This window comes from Humulus lupulus, chromosome 4 (assembly GCF_963169125.1).
Source record: "Humulus lupulus chromosome 4, drHumLupu1.1, whole genome shotgun sequence".
NCBI classification, from domain to species: domain Eukaryota; kingdom Viridiplantae; phylum Streptophyta; class Magnoliopsida; order Rosales; family Cannabaceae; genus Humulus; species Humulus lupulus.
This window is the reverse complement of record NC_084796.1, coordinates 91,200,009-91,211,547: the sequence shown is the minus strand read 5'-3', so window position 1 is coordinate 91,211,547 and position 11,539 is coordinate 91,200,009. Positions and strand designations below refer to the sequence as shown.

At 39.5% G+C, this 11,539-nt stretch overlaps 1 long non-coding RNA gene across 1 annotated transcript; it reads right to left on the bottom strand.

The window, feature by feature from the left end:
• Positions 1–2,789: 2,789 nt before the first annotated feature.
• Positions 2,790–6,589, bottom strand: LOC133830625 (uncharacterized). The gene is made up of 2 exons (XR_009892150.1): positions 6,081–6,589; positions 2,790–5,981 (listed from the first exon to the last, which is right to left on the bottom strand). It is a non-coding gene; the product is annotated as an uncharacterized LOC133830625 (long non-coding RNA).
• Positions 6,590–11,539: the final 4,950 nt, after the last annotated feature.

Here is an 11,539-nt window from a genome sequence, read left to right as displayed (position 1 = left end):
ACCATTTGAGTAATTATTTGGGGTAAATAATTAAGTGTTTAATTACGTGAAAATTTATGAAAATTAGAATGTAATTAGGGAAATGGGGGCCCAAAACTTAGAGGGGAAATATGGTCTTTTAATAAAAAAAATTAAGCCTAGGAATATAAAGCAAAGCTTAGGCTAATTTCCCTCATTTTTACTCTTCTCTTTCTCTATCAAGAATCAAACTCTACTTCTCTCTATAAAATCCTTGGTCGAAACCTTCTCCCCCTTTCTCTCTATAAATGCTTCCCTCAAACACTTCTCAGCCACTCAAACCTACATATCTCCCTCATCTTTCTAAGAAACCTTATTAGATCACAAGGAAAATTAAGCTGTCAAGCATCTACGAAAAACAAGAGAAAATTGGTAACATTCATGCTCTTAGTCATGTTTTTCGTTTCTATATTTTTTTTAGTTAATTTTGTTGCTGGCCATGGGGTATTTTGGGAGTGTGTGTGTGAATGTTTGAAAGCTAGTGTCAGTGAGGTTTGCGGAGCTAGAGCCAAACTACCAAACTCTAGAACTACAAGAGGTATAAAATGGTCATATTTGTAGTTTTGATAATATCTTTGTGTAGCTGAATTTCATGTGTAATATTAATGGTTTAAATTCATTATTGGTACCGTAATAATGCATATCTAGTGGTTGAAAATGCATACATGCACGTTTTGTTGAATGGCTAAAATAGAAACCCAACATTCTTCTAGGTTTTTATGATCTTATGTTGCCAATGTTTTAGTCTTGACTTCCAAAGGGTAAAAAAAAATTCCACACTATTGATTTCTGGATTTTCTTGTCACTATTGAGTTATTAAGGAAGATTAGATGTTCATAAGAACGTCCTAAAATGTGTAATATTGAACAGGTTATGGCTTTTGCAAAAATATTGTGTAATCTATAAAAGTTGTGTTTACAAAGTGTGCATGCAAAAAACTTTAGACAACTTGCTTCGTAAGAAAAATAAAGTATCTTTTAACTGAACACTCTTGATATATTGGTATAAAACTGGTTTAGTTGCATGGAAAAATAATGAAAAGGTTAGGAGTTTTATTTTTCGAAAGTTTAGAAAAATTAATGTTTTTAAAATAATGCTCGTTGCACAGTAACTTTTATGAACGTTTTTTTTTCATGTAAAAATTATATTTTTGACCTAACTTTTCACTTGGACACATTCTTAGCATGTCCTAGTTTGGACCTAAGATAAGTCAGACCAAAATATTTACCAATTGGGTTGTATGTTTTACTAACTCTTGAGAAAAACCATGGTCCCTTGTTGGACAGTTTCAATCAATACATTTTGAAAATAGTTTTTACCAAGTAAAAACGAGTAATTTTGCCTAAAAATGAACAAGTAACTTCTTTGTATACCCAAGTTTGGTACTGCAAATGATGGGAATTTTTGGTTATAAAGTTTTAAAATTATAACCTTCCAAAGTTAGGAAATTATCTCACAACAAAGAAGTTTTGACACTTAGTAAAAATTGGGATTTTCTAGTAAAAGTTAGTTTTTGAGTTATTTTTTAACTTAATAATTATGGACATAGATTTTGTACACTAAATAATTATTAGGATTAATTTGGATGTTAGAAATATTATTTTTACAAATTAATCAATTTTATCTATTGGGTGCAAAGCCCTAATTTTTAAGAAATTAAGGAAATTACTTTTTGAACAAATTAAACTTTATGTTAGACCGCTTAAAGCAAATTGAATTATATAATCACATTTTTAATTATTTTATCAATTTAGTAAAAACAAATTATTTCTAAAAGGTTACAAATTAATTAATTCTACAAAATTAAGTAAAAAAATTGTATCAAGAAGAAATAAAAATTCTCATTAATCAAAACAGAACCGTACAGAACAAACTACTCAAAGAGCAGAACAACCAGTCCCTTACATATTACTAACAAAGTTCAAAACACTCAAATCTCTCCCAATCATAGTCCATTTGTGAAGAAACAAAATCATAGCTTTAATTGACTACATGATCACCTTATCAATACAAGATACAGAAAATGACTTCCCGTCAAAAATGCAAAGGTTCCTATTGATCCATATGCTTTAGCTACCATAGTAGCTGAAACAATATTGTTCACCAATCTCGTGTGCTTCATAGAACTCAACCATCTAATCCAACGCTGAAACTTTGAAGGCCACGATGTTGCACCCAATCAACTTAGCACTCTTTGAACAACGTTGTGGGAAAAGATACACTTATAGAAAAGATGATGGTGACTCTAAGTGCATCTGACAAACAGGACAAAACACATAATTAAAGTTTACTTTGCACCGCACCAAGTTTTCCCTACTTAACAAATAAATATTAATTGCTTGCCATAATACAATCTATGCTTGGGAGCAGATAATCTACACCAAACCGACCTGTAGTATTCCACCTTCTCATGAAATGGTAGCAGCTTGTTATAAACTTTGCTCACCTTAAAATTGCCATTAACCACTGCCCCAACCAAATCTGAATGGGAAAACAGATTTCTAAGCTTCATTAGCTTCCTTCAATACTAGCAAACATAAAATTTCATCTTATAAGACCAACGATCATGGTCCTTAAGATAAATAACATTAATCCATTTTACCCGCAAAACATCTTGTTTAGAAGCAATGGTCCAAATATACTTAGCCAAGGAAGCATTATTCCATTTGCTCCCTAATCAAAACCCAGTCCCTCCAAACCTTTTAGGAAGGCAAACTTGTTCCCAAGATGTTCAATGCATCTTACTAGTATTTCCTCGTTCACCCCAAAGAAAATTCCTGCTCAACTTGTCAATCTCTTTTACAACACTATTAGGCAGCAAAAAATACTCATCCAATAACCCCTTATTCCTAAAAGGACCGCATGTATAAGTTGGGCTCTCCATGCAAATGAAAGATGTCTACTCGCCCAAGGATTGAGTTTTAAATGAATTTATTTAATAATTTGCTCACAATCAACTTCCTCCATTTAGTAGGCCGCATATTAACCCCAAGACAAAAAGTGCACTCCTCAAAATAAACAACCTCCAAAATGTCCTTCCTTATACCATCAGACACACCCATGAGATAAATATGAGAATTGGCCATATTCACAGCCAAGCCTGAAACACTACAAAGCTCCATAAACGCATCATTAACGAGTTTGATCACCTTAAGAGACCCTTTGCAAAAAATAATAAGATCATCAGCATGGCTCACTAAATTTAGGCTCTTAAAAGAGGATGAAATCGAAACTCTGGCATATACGAAGCTTGCAATAGAACCCTCGTTAAGTATTCAACTACAATTATAAATAAGAATGGAGAAATGGGGTCTCCTTGTCTTAGCCCTTTTCCTCCTTTAAAAAACCCTTGAATTCGACCATTTAACATAAGCAAGTACACAGTTTCTCTCAAACAAATCATTACCCAAGAAATAAACATTTCAGGAAAACAATAGGCAGTCAACAAATTTTCAAGGAAATTCCAATCAATAATATAATAGGCCTTGCTCAAGTAAATCTTCATCACACATGTAGCTTAAATGTCCTTTCTGTTATAACCTCTTATAAGATCCTGGAAAAAATTAAGTTATATGCAATAAATCCTCTCTTGATGAAAGTACCTTGATTACTATGTATCAAAAACGGAAAGACTTTGGAATGTCTAGAACAAAGCATTTTAGAGATGCACTTGTATAGAATATTACAGTACAAAATAGGGAAATAATCCACTGCTTTAGAGCGCCTATCAACCTTAGGAATCAGCAAACACAACGTTATATTAAGAAGAGGAGTGTGACTTGTCTCAAAAAAATCACACACTTCTTTAGATATTTCTCCCCCAATATCATTCCATAGTGCTTTAAAGAAACCATAACCATAACCATCAGGACCAGGGCTATTAATAGCATGAATGTTGAATAGCCCTTGTTTAACATCCTTGGCACTGAATGGTTTAATTAGACGAAGTTGCATATCCACATCCAATTTAGGACCATACAGGACAACTTGCTGTGGAATCATTGACGTGGTTGTACTAGAGCTTCCCATGAATCCCTTAAAATGATTCAAAAAATGTGCCACAACTTCCTCATAAGAATCCACAATGATACATTGAGAGTCCACAAATGAAGCTATTATATTTTCTTCACGATGTTTCATCAAACTATCATGAAAATATGTAGTATTTTCATCTCCAAACTAAAGCCAAGTTACATTACTTTTATGCCTAAGAAAGCTATCATACATTTTAGCTTGATGCATATATATTATTTGAGACTCCTATTTCGCCTGATGCAATGTAGCTTCAGAGGGATAAAGCTGCAAATTGAATTGAGCTTGTTGATAATGCTCCTTGGATTCCTCATAACCCATCTGAACATCCCCAAACACTTCCTTATTAAACTTCTTCAAAACAAACTCAAGTCTTGATAACTTCAACATAACCTAAAAGAAACCAACCCCTTAACTGGTTGCACCAATCCTTCCTTACTATCTCTCTAAGTAAACATATTTTCAGCCCACACGTTATAATATAAAAATGGTTTAAAACTAAGCTTACAAACCGTCATAGACTTCACAATATAATAACATTGTTCGGACATAGCTTCCCATTGAAAGATAACTTTTATAGAGGGATGCAAATCAAGCCACACCTCATTCTTAAACACTCTATCAAGCTTAGAGAAAATTCGAGTCCCACCATCCTGCTTATTTGACAAAGTATAGTGAGATCCAAAACTTTTTAACTCATCTGCCAACCCAAGAGCAAGCCAATTCTATGAATCCTCCATTTCTTTATCAACTATACCCTAACCTCCAACTCTATCATCAGGATCAAAAACTGTATTAAATTCACTCATCATTATCGAAGGTTCCATAGAGAACAAAAGATGAGCAAGACTAAACCATGATTCTTTCCTCTCTTACTATACACAACAGTCACACAAAACTCCTGGACTGACCAAAAACTTTGATCCTACAATGAACATAATGCATACCTTCCTCAAAAATCTGACTACTATAAAAATCAAAGTAGCCATCATCACATCCTTTTTCTCTCGCCTTTCACTTTAGTTTCCAGTAAAGCACGAAGATAATATTATTCACTCTACAAAGATCCAAAACCAATCTTTGCTTATTCCATTTATTCAAATCGCTAGCATTCCAGCACACAAGATTGTAGAACTCAATTAAGAGGTCGAGATTCTTGAACAACCATTTCATTCACCTTCTCCATAGGAACTTGTAAAGCACAAAATGAGTTCTCGGAGTGAGTTGAAGCATTGACACTGATCCTATTCCCACCAGCTTTCTTCTTAGGGGTAACCCAAGCCTCATTCCCAACATAAGATGAAGAAACCATTCTTTTTTCATCACCCAAACTAATACTAGTAGTGCTACGATGATCCTCCTTTTGGATTACTTCCCTAGCCTCCTAACGTGTAGTTTCTAATACTGCTTTATCCTTCATTTCCGAACCTGTTTAGTTACCTTCTTGCAACTAGTAACCCCATGACCATAGTTGCCTAAACTAGCACATTTAGTTGGTAGCCACTCATACTCAACAAGTTGATCCACTAGCTGACCATACTCATTGAGGAAGCAAATCCCTCTTTGGCGCTTATCTGATATAACCATATCCACAAAACCTTTAGAAAACTTAATCATCGATCAATCCCTTGTAACCTTGTCTACCATGATCAGCTTGCCAATATTACTCATAAGGGCACTAAGGCAATTGATTCCCCAATATTGCAAATCTAAATCATAGAGCCTAATCCAAATTGGGATAGACTGAACAAGCCTTAATGCATGTATATACATAGTCCAAAGCCATCATTGGTTTCTATCAAAATGCACAAACCCTGCTTCAAAAACCGAATCCCTAGTCACCTCATCCCTGAACTTCACAATTGTTAAACTAGAGTTCATGATGGCCACCCTTTCTAGCCCTAACATATCCCATATCCTCTTAACAAAACCTTCAAAAATAGAGAAAGGAGGATTAGCTCCCAAAACATCACATACAATGGCAATATTCCAAAATTGAGCCACATATTCAATCTTCGCAATCAATTTACCTTCCTTGTTTAATAGGATTTGATAGTGTAGATGGGCTCCATGTCTCCCAGCTTGAACATCCTTGAAATTGGCCCAAATCTGTTTCGACTTATCCTAAAAGGCAGTCAGCTAACCTACTGCAGAATACCCAGCTTCGGTCTCCTCTACTCGATCATCAATAGTAGCAACGCACTCAATCTCAACAATATCGAATTCCAAAGAAATCATTGAAGCCACCGCATCTTGAAAACCATCTACATCCTCACTCGAATAAATCTCAAGCCCTAGATCCCTTGGTATTTGATCGCTGCCATTCACAACACCTTTCAACTCATCTATGTATTGAATTGAAGATGGCTCACGAACCAGTGTGCTAGAATCAGGCTTCCAAGTCTTCTTCTTCCTCCTTACCATGGCAGAGAGAGAAGAAAAGTCACGTGCCTTTTTTTTTTAATTAATAAGTTTCTTGGAAATATAACAAAAATGATAGTATTGTAAAATTAATACATATCCAAAATATTTAATTGGGCTAGGCCTGATACTGGAAGGGGGTCAAGGGAATATAGGTGATTGCAAATTTTAAATAACAAGGACTAGGGTTAGAATTTTCTTTGAGCTTAAAGTACCGCCCAATGGTCGAGCAAGGACTTTTATACCCTGACTAGGTAATCTATAATGACCTTAATGATCAAAGTAGTTTAACCTACAAAATTTTCCATAATTAATCTAAGTGTACTATATGCTAACTACATTATTCCCTAAACGGGATGTGAGTGTATATGGAAATGATTTTTCCCACATGCACCTAATAATAACTATAAGTCAATATTTGATTTATGTGGCTACAACATGAAATTTACTAGTGTATTGTTTGCGAGAAACATGACTTTTAAACTATTAATAAAAGACTCAGTTAGGGACAATGACTATGGGACGCTTATGCTCACCATGAGATTTAAATGTGGACAGTATCCACTTACACAATTATTATTCAGTCTGATTCAAGTCCGTGATAATTACTATTCTTCCTAGTTCAAGTATGTGATATTATTACTCGGTCTGGTTCAAGTTAGTGACAATTATTATTAGGTCTAATTCACACCCGTGACAATGATTATTATGGTTCCTGTGAACACCACATATTGGACATGATCATGAAAGACCCATGCCTAACGCAAGGCATTCATGAGGCTGACCCGTCTCACCCCACGCGAGGCCCAGGCACACTTCGCCTCGCCCACCTCCCTGAAGGTCCTACAGACCCATGCCTAGGTGCTGCACACCTAAGCGCATCGCACCACCAGCCACGCAAATAGGCTCTTAGTTCCCTCAGCAGCGTGCAGCACTCACGCGAGGCGCCTCTCGCAAACCTATCGCTCACACCACCTCACGAGACGACCCTGTCACGTGCATCACCCGTGCCTAGGTGCCGCACACCTAAGCACCTCGCACCACCAGCCGTGCACCCAGGATCCTAACGCCATCAACGGCGTTCAGCACTCACACGAGGCGCCACTCGCAAAACTATCGCGCGCACCACCTCGCGAGACGACCCTGTCGCGTGCATCACCCGTGCCTAGGTTCCGCACACTTAAGCACCTCACACCACCATCCACACACCCAGGCGCCTAACGCCATCAGCGGCGTGTAGTACTTAACCGAGGTGCCTCTCACGGCCCTATCGCTCGCACCACCTCGCAAGATGACCCTCTCGTGCGCATCACCCGTGCCTAGGTGCTGGGCACCTAGGCGCCTCGCACCACCAACGACGCACCTAGGCGCCTAGTGCCATCAACCATGCGCATCACTCACACGAGGCGCCTCTCGCAACCCAGTCTCGCACACATCACTCGTGCATGCCTCCTGAGAGGACCCATAAAGACTTCAGTATCTAAAGGTAAAAACCTAAGTATAACTCAAAGAGATCATACAGATACGAAGCATGTACGGGGTACGACCCTTAAGACCCCGGATGTCTGATCCTAATATACACGGCAATAAAGTAGTGATCGTATGAGCGAGGCACCTGTTGTGGTCCTCGCCAACCCATCTCTCACACTCGTACTAAGCAAGTAGTGGAGGCACATTCGAGTACTAAAGTGGAGGTGCTTCCACAGACTCTGACCATGTACTGATGCCGACACCACAACCTTCTGCTTCACTATGACCTGTGCCACGACCCTGATAATGTACATACGTACAATCTTGTCCCCTGGGACCACAATGTATCAGGGGAAATTAGAGCCCCACTATAAATGGATCTTCTCCTCTCCATCTAGGGGGTGGAAATTTTTTTGTAATATCAGACTATTTGAAGAGCCATATACAAGTTCTTCTTCTATTGTACACTTGCAATTTTTCTCCAAATTTCTACAAGTACTTTTGCATTCATTAAGTTATGATTAATTCTTTGAGTTTTCCATCCATATTTCGTTGACGAGTTTCTGCCGTCAACAGTTTGGCGCCGACTATGGGAAGGATAAGTGCCAAGCCTCTGTTCTTCCATTGGTTCCGGCAGGAAATGATGCCAACATGCTCTAAGCGATTGAGAGAGCCAGGAGAGGTGGAGGTCCACCTTGACGGAGATCAGCTGAAAGCCTCCATGAAGAATCCTTCGCCACCCAAAAATATGAATGCACTAAAGGAGCCCACGGTTCCTGGGAAGAAAGGGAGGCTTAATCCCTAGCTGTCCAGCCTGATGAGAACCATCCGCGATCCGCAGTTGCTCTCGCTAGAGATGCCGGGGAGCTTCCACGCCCAAGGTCACCACGGGTGCCGAACTCCGGCCGGCAAGATCCAAGTCCATCAACGCGCAGGCCGGACAAGACACATCGAGTGCATTCTATAAGCTCGATCTCTAGGTCTCAGTTTTATGAAGAGGCGATATGCGAGTTACACCAGAAGAACCAAAGACTATAAAACACCTTAGAAAATATGCAAGAGGTGTTGAATGGCCTGCTACTACGAAAATCAAGCGTGCCCATTCCTAGAGAAAGGAACAAGGCCCAGAGGGTGGAGAAACTACGGTCCCTGTGGATGATGAGTGGACTCGGCTCTCCACTAGTAATACCCCTCGGACAAAGCAGCGTGAACATCCTTGGAAGGCGAAGCACCCCTGGACGCCAGAGCAGAAGAATAACGCTAACCCTCCTAATGAAGTCAAAGTCACCTCTAGGGAGGCGCCACCTGACCTAAGAGAAAAGTCAATAGAAAGAGGTCAGAAGTAAGGACAACACCTCCTGTGGTCCCTCCGAAGGTTAAAGAAAAGAGAAAGGCCGACCCTATCGAGCTAAGGGACTCCTTGAATAGGAGGCGACAAGAGCTAGACACCGAGATGAGTTACCTTTGGAGCAAGTTCGTCACGGCGTCTTGGGGGCACATTACCGTGAAGAATTCGACTACGAGTCACCCTTCATGCGAGAAACCCAGTTGTAACGGCTTCCGACTAACTTTAAAGAACCTCATATGACCCCTTATGAGGGAAATATGGACCCCAAATATCATCTAGATGCGTTCAATGACATAATGAAATTGAGACGAATTAATAGCAGAGCTAGGTGCTACTGCTTCGCTGTCACGTTAAAATGACCTGCTTACAAATGGTTAAAAAGACTCTGACCAGGGACTAGTAGGTCATGGCAACTATTTTCCGACGAGTTTCTCCAACAACATCATGCCATACGCGATTATACCCTACCAGGCACTAGCCTCGCTAATATAAAGCAACGTGAAGGAGAGATCTTGAAGAGCTACATCCACAAGTTCAACATTGAGGGGGCTAAAGTGGGAAGCCTGACCAGGGGAGAACTCAAGATGGCGATCACGGTCGGACTGCGCCCACGCAGTAAGCTTTGGGATAACATGCTCAAAAGGGAGGTCACAGACTTAGACGATTTCTACAAGCGGGCACAAAAGTACATTCATGTCAAAGACGGCCATGAGAGCTTGAAGGGATCACTTGTCGAGCCCACAACCCCTGAGAGTTCGAATGACGCAAAAAAGAAAAGGGTGTACGAAGGTCCAAGAGATGACCACCAGAGGAAGCATAAACACGGAGGTAACCCTAGGCAAACATCACACACCTAGAGGGCTAGGGGTAAAGTGGTATTTTGACCACATAACTAGAGGACAGGGCCTTGGCTGATGAGTTTGGCCATACGCGCAACTCTCTCTTTCCTTGGGGTTTCTCTCAAAAGCTAGCTAAGTGCATACAAAGTTTTCAAGTGATCCAAGCTTGAAGCTTCTTGAGGTTTCTTGAGGAAAACTAGGTTTTTCTGGAGCTAGGAGCTTCTAGGTGGTCATTCAGGGATAAGATCATGAAATTCTTCATCAAAGGTATAAAGTCACTGAGTTTTCTTTGATGTTCTTGAGTGTGGGTGGGTTTTGTTTTTTAAATTCGTAATTGGTACCCTTAGGATTATTTAGAGGTTTGTTTGAGAATGGGAATTGGTTTACAAACTCATTTGGAAGCTTGTTGTGGTCAGAATCATGGTTTAAAATCTTTAATTTTTGGATTTTGAAAAAAGTATTGAGCTTTGAAGTTAAAATGGTGATTTTGGATTTTGGTGTTGTTCTAATGAGTTTTAAAGGTGGTTTACTATGTTTTTTTGTTGCTAAGATTAATTTTGTTATCAAATTGTGTTAAAACTGTGTTTTAGGAAAATTTTGGAAGGATTTGCGATTTTTGAGATCGCTAAAATTTTTGGGTTCGCGGGGTTGCATCGCGGTGATGTTCTTGGATCACCGCAGCCCGCATGAACTCAGAGGCGTTGGGGGTTCCTCTGAACTGCCTTTGCATCGTGGTGCGTGTTCTATGCCTTTGTGGTTCGGGGCTCTTCACCTAGAGGCATGTTGCCTAGGGCAAAATGAGGTTTTGAGTTGCGAGGACTCAAACCTAAGGGATCAGGAAGGATTCTGCTACCAGGTTTAGTATAATTCATGGTCTCGGAGGCTAGGTCACTATCTTGAAGCTCTTAATTGGTTTAGTTCTTGATGGACATCCTTAATATTTTGGTACTAGGGGGACCGCAAGGCTCGAGAGGAAAGGATCGTGCTCATTGTCGCTTTACCCTATCGCTTAGGACTTGAGGTAAGAAAATAGACACTTGCATCTAGTGTAGGGCGTGTGCCCCAATTATACGGCACGGGAATGACCGTGCCATGAATCCGTTTATAGTTGAATGTCTACTTTGTTTGAATCTATGTTGTTATAATTATTTGTACTGATTACTCGGTGGGGAGGCCATTATCGGCATTATATGCATAATGAATGTCGTAGTGGTAGGGCCATAACACGAATGCGATATCCCCCACAGTGGCGGGGCCATTATAAAGATGCGATATCCATCTACTCGGCATGATTCGTATATTGTTTGTAAAATCTATGTGATCCAGTTGTTGTAATAGAGTATGCAATGCGTGTTAATAATTATCTAAATATTTGTATGATTTGTTTAGGTTTACTTGCAGAGCCTTGGCT